We start from the raw sequence: 16000 nt of genomic DNA, 5'->3' as shown, positions 1-16000 counted from the left end.
CCATTTCTGAGGTTCTCAAAGATTTCCCATATTGTGAGAATCATTTGCGGCGAGCGGGCATAAGGTAGTTGATAATCATATTACTCATCTCTGGGCAATATGAAAAATCCTGATGCGTTAACTAAAAAAACAGCCACAGAAAATGACATCTCTGCCACCAGAAACGGTTGAGATGGTGCGTCATATCGTATGCATTGAGAAGTTCCTTAAACAGTATACCTGGTAAGGCCCGGCTCCCCCGAGCCGCCCACCGCGCCATCTCACCGCTGCTGCGGCGGTATCAGGAACGGTACAGCTCGGGCCTCACCCCGCTGATCGGTACCTCCTCCACTGCCGCCCCCTGCTGCGGCGGTATCAGGAATGGTACAGCTCGGGCCTCACCCCGCTGATCGGTACCTCCTCCACTGCCGCCCCCTGCTGCGGCGGTATCAGGAACGGTACAGCTCGGGCCTCACCCCGCTGATCGGTACCTCCTCCACTGCCGCCCCCTGCTGCGGCGGTATCAGGAACGGTACAGCTCGGGCCTCACCCCGCTGATCGGTACCTCCTCCACTGCCGCCCCCTGCTGCGGCGGTATGAGGATGGTACGGCTCAGGCCTCACCCCGCTGATCGGTACCTCCTCCACTGCCGCCCCCTGCTGCGGCGGTATAGGACGGTACAGCTCAGGCCTCCCGCTGATCGGTACCTCCTCCACTGCCGCCCCTGCTGCGGCGGTATCAGGAGCGGTACGGCTCAAGCCTCGCCCAGCTGATCGGTGCTCCCCCGCTGTCGCCAGGCTGCCGGACATCAACTCGTCGGTGAAGGCGGCCCCGGTTCGTGCGCTTCTGCGACGCCTTCAACATCCCGCTGGTGACGTTTGTGGACGTGCCGGGCTTTCTGCCGGGCACGGCTCAGGAGCACGCCGGCATCATCCGACACGGCGCCAAGCTGCTGTACGCCTACGCCGAGGCCACCGTTCCCAAGATCACTGTCATCACACGCAAGGTATGCACTTGATTGGGGGTCCATTCACGCTGTCGGCTGGCCTGTGTGGGCTGGAGTTACTACTTTATCCGTGTACTGTGTTGTTTATGCTCCAGGGTCCGCTACTCAGCCCTCTAAGCTGTCCGGTCGCTCCTCATGATCGCCATACGCGGTCCCAGCATGTTCGGTGTCAGGCGCCTGTTTGGCCGTGTGCCGTTTGGACGCCGTCGCATGGCTACACGCCCCCCCCCCCCCCGCCCCCATCACCCCGCCGTCACTCCCCGTCCAAGCCCGCGACACCGCCGCCCGCCTCACAGCGGCCGGCGCGCGCCCGGCAGGCCTACGGCGGCGCCTACGACGTGATGTCGTCGAAGCACCTGCGCGGCGACACCAACTACGCCTGGCCGACGGGCGAGATCGCCGTCATGGGCGCCAAGGGGGCCGTGTCGATCCTGCACCGCGGCGACCCGGACCCGGAGGCGCGCGCCCGCCGAGTACGCCGCCAAGTTCGGCAGCCCGCTGCCGGCGGCCGTGCGCGGCTTCGTCGACGACATCATCGAGCCGCGCCACACGCGCCGCCGCCTCTGCTAGGACCTGGAGAACCTGGCCAGCAAGCGGCAGCGCAACCCCGTCAAGAAGCACGGCAATATCCCGCTGTAGGCGCTGCCGCCGCGCGGGGTGGGGACGTAGGGGTACTGTGCAATCGGGCGACACGGGACTTGAGTGGCCGGAGCGCCGCGGTGTCGCACGAGCTCCGCGCCACCTCCGCTGCCTTCGGACGTGTGATAAAAGACCAGTGGTTTGGTTTGACGTAGCTCGCGCGCGACGATGTTTTGAGAACTGAGAATCTGTATCGATTGAGGTCGTATTGGTTGCAGGTCTGCCTGTCAGTGTGTATTGTTAATATTTGGTTGCGGCTGACGCAGTGCGGTTCATTGTATCGATGTCTTGTCTACAATTTATGTTTGTATAAAGCATATGTTTGTATAAAGCAAATTTATGTTTTGTACCTCGTTTCCGTAGCTCGGGACTCGTGGTTGAGTTTCTTTGTCACCAAATATAGTACTGATGGAGTTACAAGTGTAATCGAAGCGAATATCCGAAAGGAACTACGGCCCCTTTACAGTGTGACCGTTGGGGCGGATGGTCGCTCGTGCCGCAAGCGTAGTGGTTGACGTGTTTAGTACGTTAAGTCTGCGTGGTGGCCTCTATCGCGTTTGGGAAACCTGAGGTACGGGGCTCGATTTCCCGCGGTGTCCGCTCTTCCTGCCAGGGTGAGAGACAGGCGACGCCATGTAGCATCAGCAGCTGAGTGCAATCATAAAGACCGAATGATAACAACGATCGTGTCCCTGGTGACACGCTTGAAACACATCTGACGCAGAGCCGGTCCGCACTCTCAGCCGACCCACCAGCCAACACGCCAGCACACCTGACCTTCACATATATTCACAAATAACCGTGCGCGAGCCGCTCACAGATCCGTCAAACCCGGACCGGCGAGGACGGCAGGGGCACACCCCACCCGCACGCGGCGGAGCGTGCCCCGTCTGTACAAACACGCACGCTAACGGGCCGGCGCCGGCCCCACCCAGGCCCCCATCACGCTGCTAGTGCGCCACGGCGGCGCCGTCTAGTTATACTTGGATTCCCGCTGCTTGGCCACGTCCTGCACGCACTTGGCCATGGTGGGCGAGGCCCTGGAGATGCTGTTGGTCATGTAGAAGTCCTCCAGGTGCAGCAGGGCGGGCGTCACGGGCGACGTCTGGGACTGGGCGCTAATGCTCTGAAAGCACGGTCACGCGCCAATCAGCGGGACGCATCGGCGCATCAGCGCCTGCAATGTCTCCGAACATAGATCATGATTATCCCAATATTCATGGTACGCACACTTTGTTATCGGTCAAACCAGTTAAATGCACGGCACTTCAACTGTTGCGCCTACCATCAGCGTTTGCGTCCAGACACTGAACGCTGTTTCGAGTTTGGCGCATCAGATAAGATGCTCTGTAGCCAAATACAGATTACCCCTCCCCCATCACCCATTCCGTACCCGATACACAAGCCAAGACGCATTTACACTGTCACCGCGCTAGCTCCGCTCCTGCCCGCGTACAGAAATAGCGGTGACTAACCTTGGCCAGCCTCAGCCGCCTGCGCGAAATAGTTGGCATCCTCGACATCTCCGTAGCGGGTGAGATTGGGCGCGATCTCCGTCATCCGCCGGCGAATCTCTGCCAGCGTGTCGTACGGCAGGGGTTCGCCCGACCACCTGCGCACAGGACGCTTCATATGATGCCGCCCGCCCCCACCCTCGGCGCGGGGCAGGTCACATGCCTACAATCGCTCGCCCACTGCCCATGTACAAAAACACGTCAAGTGCCACCGCTCTGTGCACATCTGCGTACAGGGCACTCACACGGTACTACGACTGGCAGTGGATACGCTGGTGGATCGGCTCGGGAGAGATCAAGGACAGCACTCACTGACACGCTCAGGAGTGCCCCGAAGGCGCCCGGGCAGGGAGGCACGCGGCAGACAGTCGGCGGCGGCTGCTCACCTCGGAGAGGGCGCGCACGATCTTCCAGTCGTCGCGCGCCAGGCCCGGCGGCGTGACGGCCGTCAGCGTCTGCTGCGCCCGGCCCTCGGTGTTGACGTACGTGGCCTGCTTCTCGGTGTAGGCGGCGCCCGGCAGCACGATGTCGGCCTCGGCGGCGCCCGCGTCGCCGTGGTGTCCTGCCGACCGCCAGAGGTGGGTCACTGGTCCGAAGTGACCGCAAGTGCTGCGGCCGGCCCGCACTCTCTCTTCACGCTCCTCGCATCGCCGACGTGCCGCTGTCACGACCGCACTGGTTCGGCAAGCACTCAACAGACTAACATCACCTTGGCCGCTCCAGAAACATAAGGACACGAAGCCTCGCTTATGCAACTAATTATAATCGAGATACCGTCGCATTCAACTGTACATAACCCAGAGAACCTTTGGATCCACTTCCTAGCGAAGTGGAACATAAGTGCGGAAGATTGAGTTCGCGCTGTAAGGCCGTGACCTATGCCAGGTTACATGTGGCCAGGTGTCGCTCATCGTCTGTTACGTACCCATGTAGATGACAGTGGCGTTGTCGGCCAGGTCCTGACGCGACACGGTCTCCCTCGTCAGCGCCGAGCAGGAGGAGCGCCCGCGGCCCGGCCGGTCCGCGCCGCCGCCACGCCCGGCTGGTAGCCCAGGTCGAGCGCCGCCGCCTGCGACGCCACCCGCTGCAGCACGCTCAGCACGCGCCAGTCGGCCGGCGCCGAGGCGCGCGCGCGCAGCTGCTGCGCGAGCTGCTGCGCCAGCGCCAGCAGCTGCGCGCCGTTGGGGGCCGGCCAGCGCGGCGGCGCCCAGCACCAGGATGGGCCGCTGGGCGGCGGCCAGCTGGGCGCTGTAGGCGTGCTTGCCGGCCAGCAGCTGACGCAGCGTGTCCAGCGAGTCGCCCAGGTGCTGCGGGGCCCCGGTTTGTGACGTCAGAGGCGGCCTACTCCGGGATACAGACCAGGGAGCGTAGACGCCGGACTGTGTTGACAGACAGCCTCAACGTGAAATAACTTCCCTAAATTACCCCTAGTGGGAGATTACGCAAGTTTTGAGAACATGTCTTACAACCGACGCGCTGATGTAGCTCACTGCCTGAAAACGCATTCCACATCACCTTCTTTTTTCAGTACGGGTACGACGAGCAATGAAAAAGGAACCGAAATGTGAACCCGATGTGAACTAGCTGTGATTTATAGCACGGCTTACAGCTGACACGTATCAAGTACAGACAGGCCGGGTGGTTCCAGGACGTCCGCGCCAGGTCCGCGCACGGCTTGTTCTGTACACCGGCAACCCAACCTTTGGATGTTTTGTCATCCACCTGGCCGTGACCGGTCGGTGGACCATGCGTTCGTTTTTGAACAGAGAAATCACCAATCCTTTCAATTGTTCAAACAGCCAGAGATTAGTAAAAAGGGAGATGGCCACCATCGATCAGTCTTAGCAACTCAAACCTATAAAAACATGCTTGCAATCCGCACTTTTTGTTGTCTAATAAATCACATTGTTTTTTCCTAAAAATTTGTCCAGGAATTTGTTTTGATATTTTCTTCACAGATTCCAATCCTATGCCCACATAGATCGTAATGAAGCTTGGGACATGTACTAAGACTAATAAATACATTTATCCGATCCCTGACTCTGTACGAGGGTAGACGATTCAGGTGGACGATGTAGACGATTCGAGGACGACGATGTGGACGGTTTGAGGTAGATGAGGTAGACGGTTCGAGGTTAACTGTTCGAAAAAGACGGTTCGAGGTAGACGGCTCGAGGTAGCTGGTTCGAGGGAGACAGGGTAGACGAGAGGAACGGTTAGAGGTAAACAGTTCGAGGCAGACGGTCCGAGGTGGACAAGGTAGACAAGGTAGACGGTCCGAGGTAGATGGTTAAAGGTAGACGGATCGAGGTAGACGAGGTAGACGGTTCAAGGTAGACGGATCGAAGTAGACGAGGTAGACGAGGTAGACGGCTCGAGGTAGACGGTTCGAGGTAGACGGCTCCCACAGTGCTCTGAGCAGCCGGTTCGATAGCGCTGTCCGTCGAATGGCAAGTTCGCCGCCGCCGCTGACCTGAGCCGGATAGTTGAGCTCCAGCTGCGGTCCGACCACGGCCACCTGCAGGTCGTTGTTGATCCAGGACTTGCGGATGCGAGCGTTCAGCAGAGGAGCCTCGTAGCGCGGGTTGGTGCCCACCAGCAGAACCGTGTCCGCCTCCTCGACACCTGGCGCCACGTCAGACGGCGCGCGCGTCACGGCGGTGCAGCGGACAGATGCGTGTCTCGTGCCGACGGCGATGTGCGGGGTGGCCGGTCCCAGGTCGCGCATGGCGCATGATCAACGATGCGGAAGTGCGTATGCCACTGACCACGCACGTCACGCTGGGTGCGTGACTGTCCGTGATGTAGCACGGCGCGGTGAAAGTTTTAGCGGCGCAATGCAAATATATGGCGTGCCATCATAGGCGCGCAAGTAAGTAACGCATTAACCCACACGCGGCTTGTGCACTCACCACCCACAAATTGCAAGTACAGAGCTGTCAGAGCCAGTTTCCCGCGTCCAGTTGGCAGGCCCACTGGACGGTCGCCGCGTCCGTCAGGGAGGCCTCGTCAGAGAGGCCCCGTCAACGAAGCCCTCGTCAGGGACGCCCTCGTCGGGGGGCGTCCGTCAAGGAGGCCCAGTCAGAGAGGCATCATCAAGGAGGCGCCGTCAGGGGGGCCCTATCAGGGAGGCATCATCAGGGAGGCGCCGTCAGGGAGGCCCCGTCAGGGCGGCCCCGGTCGTCCACCGTCGGCTGACCTGCGATCCTGGAGTTGAGCAGGTAACTGGAGCGCAGGTCGGTGCCCGAGCCGTCCGTCGGGAACGTCTCTTCGGTGCAGAGCATCTCGGAGCCGAGCCGGTTCACCAGGTCCTTCACGGCCGTCAGGCACTGCCGGCCAGCGCGGCGGCGGCCGTCAATCACCGACGCCGACGGCCCGCACACAGCGGCGGTGACCGGCCGGCGCACTGAGACTGAGCCCAGCCGCCGATCCGACCCGCTCGTGTGGGTCTCACATAACCAGCGCATCGCGCACATCGGCCCTTTTGCCACCGGGGCCAAATCGAATTATTTTGTGGGGATTATATGCCCCCCCACGTCCACGTTGGCCAGCCCCCCTCCCACAATTTTTTGCTGGAATATTACAAAAGCATAGAACCGTGTTGACCATAACACAGCTTCTTCTTTCATATTTCTACGTAGTGGCGTCACCATGGGGGGGTATAGCGGGGTAACTTGACCAACCTCAAAATTAAATCCTCAAATAGGGGGTAACTTAAGATAATGGGGTCACGTTTCATTTTTACGGATTCGCTTTTATCTTTGCCAGCCAAATAATCCACAGACGCATCTTTCCCGCAACCTTAGTATGACATTTACGCCACTGATTCTGCGGTCTCATGAAGACTCTTATGCTAAGCGACATTTTGTCTGCTATCCATGGTAGGCAACAACGCTCACATTGCTTTATCTGAGACAACCAATTCTTTATTGTATTATCTCATACGAAAACATAGCTTGAAACCCAAACGTTTTGTCTTCTTGTTTGTTTGTTTTTTCCGCACGCGCATCGATTGGTCAGATCATAGGCACAGTTCAGCTACAAAATGAGGAGCAATGAGCAGCGCAAATTTTGCTGGTACCGATTTTGCATTCGATTCCGTGCTCACCATTATTTATTTCTGGCATTTCGAACTCGCCAGCCCGCTACTGCAATGAAAGCTCTACGAACCCATTTCGCCGCGGGCCGTCATAACACAAATAGCACGAAACGACCTTTACCGCGCTATACAACTACACGACTGCCGGCCGTTCTGTAACCAGGCTGCCACTGCCCGGGAGTGGGGCTGAGTAGGGTCCCTGGGGGGCTCTCAGTTCGCCCCCCCCCCCCCAATCATTTACAAAAATTGACACCCCTGCCTAGTGCGTTTTAACTATAGTGACACAGTGCAATCCAGCAGTAAATAACCGGTCCCGCTATCTGGCAAAGAAGTCACCATCGCCACGACCTCCCGCACGGCGGCAGAGTGGCCACACCAGCTGGGTCAGCATGGGACGGGGCCGGTGTACACCTGAGGCGCGGCTCGGCCCTCGCCAGCCGGCTCACCTCGGCGTCGCACATGCCGCCGGCCACGACGGCTGTCCCCTCGCCGGCGGCGCGCAGACACTTGGCCGTGGCCACCAGGGCGTCCTCCCACTCCACCGGCTGCAGTTCCCCGTCCACCTGAACACCGGAAACGTCACTCACACGCACACACACAGCACCCTCCAACCAGGATGGACCCCGGCCACCCGAACACAGCAGCGGCGGCGTTAATGGCGTGGATACTCCACCGGCGGCAGCTTCCCGTCCACACGAGCGCAGGAGAGAGGCGGCGACACCGGCACGGGCAGCCTCTTCTCCGCCGGTGCTGTTCTGGCCTTCTACATTGATGTCCGCACGAACGAGTCTATGTACTGGGCGACATCGCACGTACTACAAACCCTGCCCATGCTGCAATGCCCATGCGATCAGTCTTTAAAATGACATGATCCACGTGGGCCAGCAGTGCGGCAACAAACTCCGTCAGGCTGAAGTACGTGTACCGACATATATGCCCGGGAAGTGCTCGCGACCATACGCCTTCCTTGGCGCCAGCCAGTGTCGCGGTCTCACCCTCAGCATGGGGGCCACCAACCGCTGCCGCTTCAGACCGTCATAGGAGAAGCGGGCCTTGTCGTCGATCCACTCCTCGTTGATGTCCTGGAGAGGGGAGACGGAGAGTGTGATGGAAGCCGAGTCGAAGACAGTCGAGAGGCGCACCGCGGAGGGTGTGATGGAAGAGGGCCGAGGGGTGCACCGCGGAGGGTGTGATGTAAGAGGGCCGAGGGGTGCACCACGGAGGGTGTGATGGAACAGAGGGCCGAGCGGCGCACCGCGGAGGGTGTGATGGAAGAGGGCCGAGGGGTGCACCGCGGAGGGTGTGATGGAACAGAGGACCGAGCGGCGCACCGCGGAGGGTGTGATGGAACAGAGGGCCAAGGGGTGTACCGCGGAGGGTGTGATGGAACAGAGGACCGAGCGGCGCACCGCGGAGGGTGCGATGAAACAGAGGGCCGAGCGGTGCACCGCGGAGGGTGAGATGAAACAGAGGACCGAGCGGCGCACCGCGGAGGGCGTGATGGAGCAGAGGGCCGAGCGGCGCACCGCGGAGAGCGTGATGGAGCAGAGGGCCGAGCGGCGCACCGCGGAGGACGTGATGGAGCAGAGGGCCGAGCGGCGCACCGCGGAGGGCGTGATGGAACAGAGGGCCGAGCGGCGCACCGCGGAGAGCGTGATAGAGCAGAGGGCCGAGCGGTGCACCGCGGAGGGCGTGATGGAGCAGAGGGCCGAGCGGCGCACCGCGGAGGGCGTGATGGAACAGAGGGCCGAGCGGCGCACCGCGGAGGGTGTGATGAAACAGAGGACCGAGCGGCGCGCAGTACAGACCTGACATCGCGCGCCGCATTCAGCAGCATAGCGCACTCTAAATCGAGTTAAACCAAGCGCCTCTTTTAAATTCAGCAGCGTGAGAACGGCATGACACATGGCGCCAAAGACAGCAGCTATTCCGCGCCAAGGGGTGCGTGGCAGGACCACACAACGTCCCCATGTCCACATTCTGAGCGCCGGACGCGTGCGCTCGGCTCGCTGGCGACAGCCAGAGGCGTACCTCGTTCATACGCGGCAGGATGCGCAGCACCTCGCCCGTGCGGGTCGCCACGACGATGTTGCTGCCGACGGCGTCCATGACGTCGACGCTGTCCGTCTTGCGCACCTCCCACGGCCGCGCCGTGAACGCGTACGGCTTGGAGGTGAGCGCCCCCACCGGGCACAGGTCGATCACGTTGCCCGACATCTCCGACATGAGCATCTTCTCCACGTATGTGCCCACCTGCCGGGCGGGCGGCGGTCAGTCGAGTGACGTGGGCGGTGAGCAGCGCCGGCAGACGGCGCACCAACAGCATCCTTTCAGTGAGACAGCCGACGCCGCGGCGGTCAGACGTCCGCCGGGCTGGCCGCCGTGCCAGTCTCACCTGCATGTCACCGCCGCGGCCGGTCGTGCCCAGGTCATCCACGCCGGCCACCTCGGACGCGAACCGGATGCAGCGCGTGCAGTGGATGCAGCGCGTCATGATGGTCTTGACCAGCGGGCCGATGTCCTTGTCCTCGACGGCTCTGGCGAGAGACGAGTACTCCGTCACAGCCGGCCAAGCCGTTCCCCGCCGGCGGCACGGCTGTGGCAGCCACACTGCGACGGGTCACAACCCCACCAGTTCACCTCATCAAAACATAACGAGACTGTACAAATAAAGGCAGACTGAAATGCTGAAAAATGCTGTCGATTTACACAGATGTTTGGTCGTGTTTAAGTTATTCGTCTCAACTGACGCAGTCATCAAAACGAGCTAGCTATCTTCCGCTGCCGCCTCAAGTCTGAGCCCTGCCACCCGAGACAAGCACTCTGTGAGCAGGGTGACTGCAGTACAGCTGGACACGCGCCGAGCTCACCAGCCGCTCTCGAGCGTCTGCCGCTCACCGTTTGCCGCTGAAGGCGTTGTCTGTGAAGCGGCTCTTGTCGGCGCCGAAGGTCATGCTCTGGTCCTGCAGGTCACATTCGCCGCCCTGCCGCGCACGCACAGCACCAGATGTCAGCTCAGTGCCGGCAAACGCAGACCCAGACACCAGCTCAGTGCCGGCAACACACAGCCACCAGACGCCAGCTCAGTGCCGGCGACCGCAGACCCAGACACCAGCTCAGTGCCGGCACACACAGCACCAGCCGCCAGCTCAGTGCCGGCAAGCACAGCCGCCAGACCCCAGTTCAGTGCCGGCAAACGCAGACCCAGATACCAGCTCAGTGCCGGCAAACATAGCCGCCAGATGCCAGCTCAGTGCCTGCAAACGCAGACCCAGACACCAGCTCAGTGCTGGCACACACAGATCCAGGCGTCAGCTCAGTGCCGCGTGCGCAGCCAGCGCAGCTATAGACCACTCAACGCCGGCGCACACACGCCGTGCCCACTCAAGTGCGTGCTCTTGTGCGTGCCGAATTAGGCTCAAGTATGGTCGCGGGCTACAGCTGAATAATCGGCAATGAGCATTTATTAAGTCTCGCGATTCATTCCAGCTTTGTGTCACGGCTGATTCATTCTGGATTTTAGCATGTCAGATGGGCTCGGAACACCAACGGCATCCATCCAATGTCGACACAAAACGTGAACACCGAAACAAACGACGCACAAACGCATGAAAACGACAGAGCCCTCGGATCTCCGGCACGGCGCCGAACTCAGCAATGCCAACAGGCAGGGTGACGCGGCACACCAGCAGACAGCTGGGCGGCGGGCCCGGGCCCATCTGGCGTCCGTCCGCCGGCCGCCGCCAGCGCCAGAGGGCTGGCGGCGGCCGCGGGACGGGCGCGCCGCGCCGCACCAGCGCCGCGCCCCGGAGGGTCGGCCGGGGCGTCCTACCTGGTCGCAGATCGGACAGTCCAGCGGGTGGTTCATGAGCAGGAACTCCATGACGCCCTCGCGCGCCTTCTTGGTCATGTCCGAGTTGGTCTTGATATTCCAGCCTTTCATGACGGGCATGGCGCAGGCCGCCACGGGCTGTAACGGGTGGGCGGTCACCGGCGGCACGGCTGCGACGCTGACTCTGTCATTCCGAGGTCAGGACATCGACCGCACGGCCAGAACGGATGATCACCGCAGCCACCAGTCAAGCTTCAACTCACCCAGCGCAATAATATGACTGTGACTGTTGTGTACTGTGGCACATGACACCAGATTGCACCATGTCACAGCATGCAACATGTCGTCACATTTACCACCTCGTCATGCTGCATTATGCATCATGACACACGGCCACCTTGCGCACGCGCCATTCATCATGTTTTGACAATCACATCTGGGCACTACCAAACGGTTTGGCTCGGATGGCTGCCTGGCTGGCCAGGCAGGGTGGACGGATGGACGGACACTGGACACACCTTGGCTGCCTTCTCCACCTCCACCAGGCACATGCGGCAGTTGCCGGCTACCGACAGCCGGTCGTGATAGCAGAAACCGCGGGATCTCCACCCCGACCATCGCCGCCGCCTGAAATGTGTCGCAACCATGAGACGTCAGGCCGACAACTCGGTGACTGTAGGGAAACAAGAAAACAGCTGTGGCATGGTGGGTCTAAAGCCTTGTTCCTAGGCTCGGTCATTTCCACCTCTTTAAATAACGTGCATGTAGCAGTGAATCTGTTACTTAAACCACCAAGAAACAGGCAGGCACTTCAGTAATCTTTAATTGTCAAAAGAAACCTTTTGGATCATGTTAAAATGATAAATACTACTGTAAGTTATTGTTACCAGCTTCTCACAGAGAGGTGATCAACAACAGCAGAAAGAACGAATTTTGGATCTGTTCCGGCAAACTGCACTTATATTGCTGAGTTGCATTCAGAGATAACTAACAGGCTGGCGATGGGACCCACCAAATTGATTATCCCAGCAGCCCACGACAGAGATGTCGCCAGTGGACCTTCTCCAGTCTACTGCCACTCCATAAGGGGGAGGGACAGCCCAGTCTCTTGGCGTGCCAGTCCAAGAGCCCCCGATCCAGAGACGGAGGATACTCTGCCTTACCTGCAGTACTGTGGTACCAGGGTCAACCAGCACACTCTGGCCGTCAACAAATACTTCAATCTTTTCTGGCTGGGTGCTCTGCCATCTGGCGGCAGCCCCGGCCACTGGCTGCCGCAGCAGGCGCGCAATGGCAGGCACCCGCAACATGACGACACACCTGCAACAGGAGGCATGCCGCGATGCTTTGGAAGTAGTATGTGTTACCAGCACACTCTACATGATGGCTGAGGAGGTTAATAGTCCTTTCTATTACCTAACCTACATTGCATGACTCAACACCTTCTTAAAGATTTAGATACAATGCTCTGATTGATAGATTTCTGGAGAGAGCGAGAGAGCGAAAGCGAGAGCAAGAGAGGCGAGGGCGAGGGGCGAGGGCGAGGGCGAGGGCGGGCGAGGGCGAGGGCGAGGGCGAGGGCGAGGGCGAGGGGCGAGGGCGAGGGCGAGGGGGCGGGAGGGCGAGGGCGAGGGCGATGGCGAGGGCGAGGGCGAGGGCGAGGGCGAGGGCGCGGGCGAGGGCGAGGCGAGGCGAGGGCGAGGGCGGGCGAGGGCGAGGGCGAGGGGCGAGGGCGAGGGCGAGGGCGAGGGCGAGGGCGAGGGGGGCGAGGGCGAGGGCGAGGGCGAGGGCGAGGGCGAGGGCGAGGGCGAGGGCGAGGGCGAGGGCGAGGGCGATGGGCGAGGGCGAGGGCGAGGGGGCGAGGGCGAGGGCGAGGGCGCGAGGGCGAGGGCGAGGGCGAGGGAGGGCCGAGGGCGAGGGCGAGGGGCGAGGGCGAGGGCGAGGTCGGGGCTAGGGCGAGGGCGAGGGCGAGGGCGAGGCGAAGGGAGAGGTCAGAGGGCGAGTGCGAGGGCGAGGGCGGGGCGAGGGCGAGGGCGGAGGGCGAAGGGCGAGGGCGAGTGCTAGGGGCGGAGGGGCGAGGGCGAGGTCGAGGGCGAGGGGCGAGGGCGAGGGCGAGAGAGAGAGAGAGAGAGAGAGAGAGAGGAGCAGAGACGAGGGAGAGGTAGAGAGAGAGATCGAGGAGAGAGATGAACGAGAGAGAGAGTGAGAGAGAGACGAGAGTAGAGAGGAAGAGAGAGAAGCGAGGAGAGAGGGAAGAGAGAGGAGAGATGATATAGAGAGGAGAGACAGAGAGCATTGCTATCTTCGGCCACTAGAGCACAACCCAAAACAGCGGGCTCCTTGTCGGTTTGAGCTCTGGGGGCCCATTTCCCCAGCAGGGGCACGGCCGGGCCCGCGATTTATATCAGTCAGGTGCTCTGTAGCAATGAGGGGCTCCTGTATCATTCAGGGGCTCGCACTGCCAAACAAGGCATTCTGTGCTGACAGGTGGCCTCGAGTCAGACAGAGGAATACTTTCTCAACAGGTACAGGGATGGAACCCTGAATGACAGAAGCTTCTTTTGTTAGTTGGGGCCCTCTGACAAGATGCACTTGTGTTACACAAAGCCACAGAGACAAGATGCCACCAATGGAGACAGTGTCAGCCTGAGCCAGGACACTTGACTTAAAGTACTGGCAAATATCCATTAGGTTCCCGGGTAGTTCATAACTGGAACACACCTGTCTCCTGACTCTTCCTGAGGATAGTCAAACATTGTAAATTTGACAACCAAAACATTATGATTTCATGTAAGCATAGAGAGTTATACAAAACCATCAATCTGTCAGACTGGCAATCTGATTTTGGATTAGGATTAACTTCTTTGAACTTGGGTCAGGTAAGAAAGCTGGACCAAGGTCAAACCAAAATGTTATTTTGCTGAAGACATTCTTTCAAGAGGTAGTTTTTCATGTTCATTTCAAATTTGTGATCACAGGGACATCAACAGACATCCTATTTTAATTTCTTTCTTTCTGTGTGCTGAGATCTCAGTGGGATCAAACTGAAGTTTATCCAAGCATGTCACATTCAAACAGCCACCCAGGTTCATGTCAGCCTAGACTGGACACCCACTGGGTTTACATCAAGCACAATATCTCATATTGAGTTAAATGAAATAAGTCTGATGGTTCACAAATGGGAGTTTAAGTTAAAAAGAGACTGGGTACCACATGATCATCTTTAAGTGGCTTCTAAGGATATTGTAATGCAAACCAAGTGCCATAAAGATATCACAGAATACCAAACACACCTTTAGATCCAATTAGAGGTGAGCATATCCAAATCATTATTCACAGCTCTTGTTTTGGAATGAATGCTTGGGAATTCTTCCCAAACAATTCAGCAAATTTAACTATTGTAAAACACAGAAGGGTCAGATTGGCTAAAGCACTATAAATGGAGCAAACCATGTTCTCCCTGATTTTGACCTAGTTTTTTTCTCATAGTTGGGGAGGGGATGGCATCCTATCCAACCAGATATGAAACTACACACTTGTTCCCAAATTAAGTACATCTAGGTCAGTAAAGCCTAGGCAGGTATCACATTGCCCCAAAATATTTCCTCTGGGTGAGATTGTACCTGGGCTAGGAAGTAGCTGCATTAGCTACAATGCCCCAGATACTCCTATTTATGTTATGGCTTGCATGATATTTCAATCATAAACTTAAGCATTATATGCTCCAGGGAATGGTGCAACAGGTGCAGGGCATTTTAAGCATCTGCTTCTATCAGCCTTCAATGGGACTGACACCTTTACAATAGAATTATCAATATCAACTTCTTTTTATCAGCTGCATAGCTTAAAAAATACAGTAAGTACAAGCATAGACTTATGGAATAAGTCCTTTCTTAGGAAACTAGAAAGTTTCAGAATTGCAAGCAGCCAATTTCTAATGGTCTTTGGCAATCACTGAGACCAGCTTGAGCATGGTGTCTACTGTCATCTGCTGCCAAAGTCCTTAAGTGCCAGCTGTGAATGCATCACAAATTCACTTGGGTTATTTTGTTCTAACTACAAGTTGTAATTTTAATACTTTTGTTCTCTTCCCCCAAGAGCCAAAACCAAATTTCAGATACTGTGACAAAGTGATTATTTCTCTGAAAATTTGTGACACTGAGTATAATTTGAAAACTCAGCACAACTTGGCCTGGCCTGCATTTAGATCATTCAGGCATGAGGTTCAGCATACCAATGTAACCAAAGCATCCGCCTCTACTGGTGAACTTTTGCAGACCAGCATACAGCCAGTTTGCAAAACATAATAAACTGACGAGGTCTTGTTGGGGCAGGATGGGGAAAAAACATTCAGTTGTGGCTGAAATTCAAGACGTCCGTGCGCTGCAATTTCGACCGTGATGCCGCTGCTGCGGCAGACGTGTTCGGCGTAGCATGTATTTTTGAAGTCTGGTCAGCAGGTGCACATGTCCACAAAATCTTGTCGAGTAATCCAGCTAAAACCCCTGGCTAGAAAAGATCAGCCCTGGACCCAAGCAGAGCAGTCGTCTGTCCTATATAGGGAAGGATCCGAGCTGCCTCCAATATTTCGTCGGCTGGTCTGACACCTTTCGTGCCCTGGCACGCAGGCAATATGCGCAACACACCCAACACAACTAAGAAAAAAAATCGAGAAAATTACTACACCCCCGCCCCATACACGATTTCGCTTCCATCAAAGTACCCAACCAGACCTCCACATATATATCACGCACCCAACTCGCCTTAGGATCTCACCTTCCCTGGCCGAGATATCACAATCCGGCGCACTGCCCTGCGCTCCGTCGTTTTCCGCAAGGCCGTGTAAGGAGGGTACGATCATCAAATTATTTCGGAGCTCCATCCGCTCAGCGTTAGCGTGACGTCACTGGAGCGCTCCCTCGGCAAGCGCC

The 16000-nt window shown here is 58.2% G+C and overlaps 2 pseudogenes; one reads left to right on the top strand and one right to left on the bottom strand.

The window, feature by feature from the left end:
- LOC119109855 (propionyl-CoA carboxylase beta chain, mitochondrial-like) overlaps positions 1-1779 on the top strand; it is a 13403-nt pseudogene extending 11624 nt beyond the window's left edge.
- A 724-nt stretch (positions 1780-2503) lies between these two features.
- LOC119110442 (NADH-ubiquinone oxidoreductase 75 kDa subunit, mitochondrial-like) lies at positions 2504-15910 on the bottom strand (annotated as a pseudogene).
- Positions 15911-16000: the final 90 nt, after the last annotated feature.

This window comes from Pollicipes pollicipes, unplaced genomic scaffold, assembly GCF_011947565.3.
Source record: "Pollicipes pollicipes isolate AB1234 unplaced genomic scaffold, Ppol_2.1 Scaffold_7231;HRSCAF=8579_pilon_pilon_pilon, whole genome shotgun sequence".
NCBI lineage: Eukaryota > Metazoa > Arthropoda > Thecostraca > Pollicipedomorpha > Pollicipedidae > Pollicipes > Pollicipes pollicipes.
Note: the sequence above shows the minus strand (reverse complement) of the source record. Positions and strands in the feature narration are given on the sequence as shown.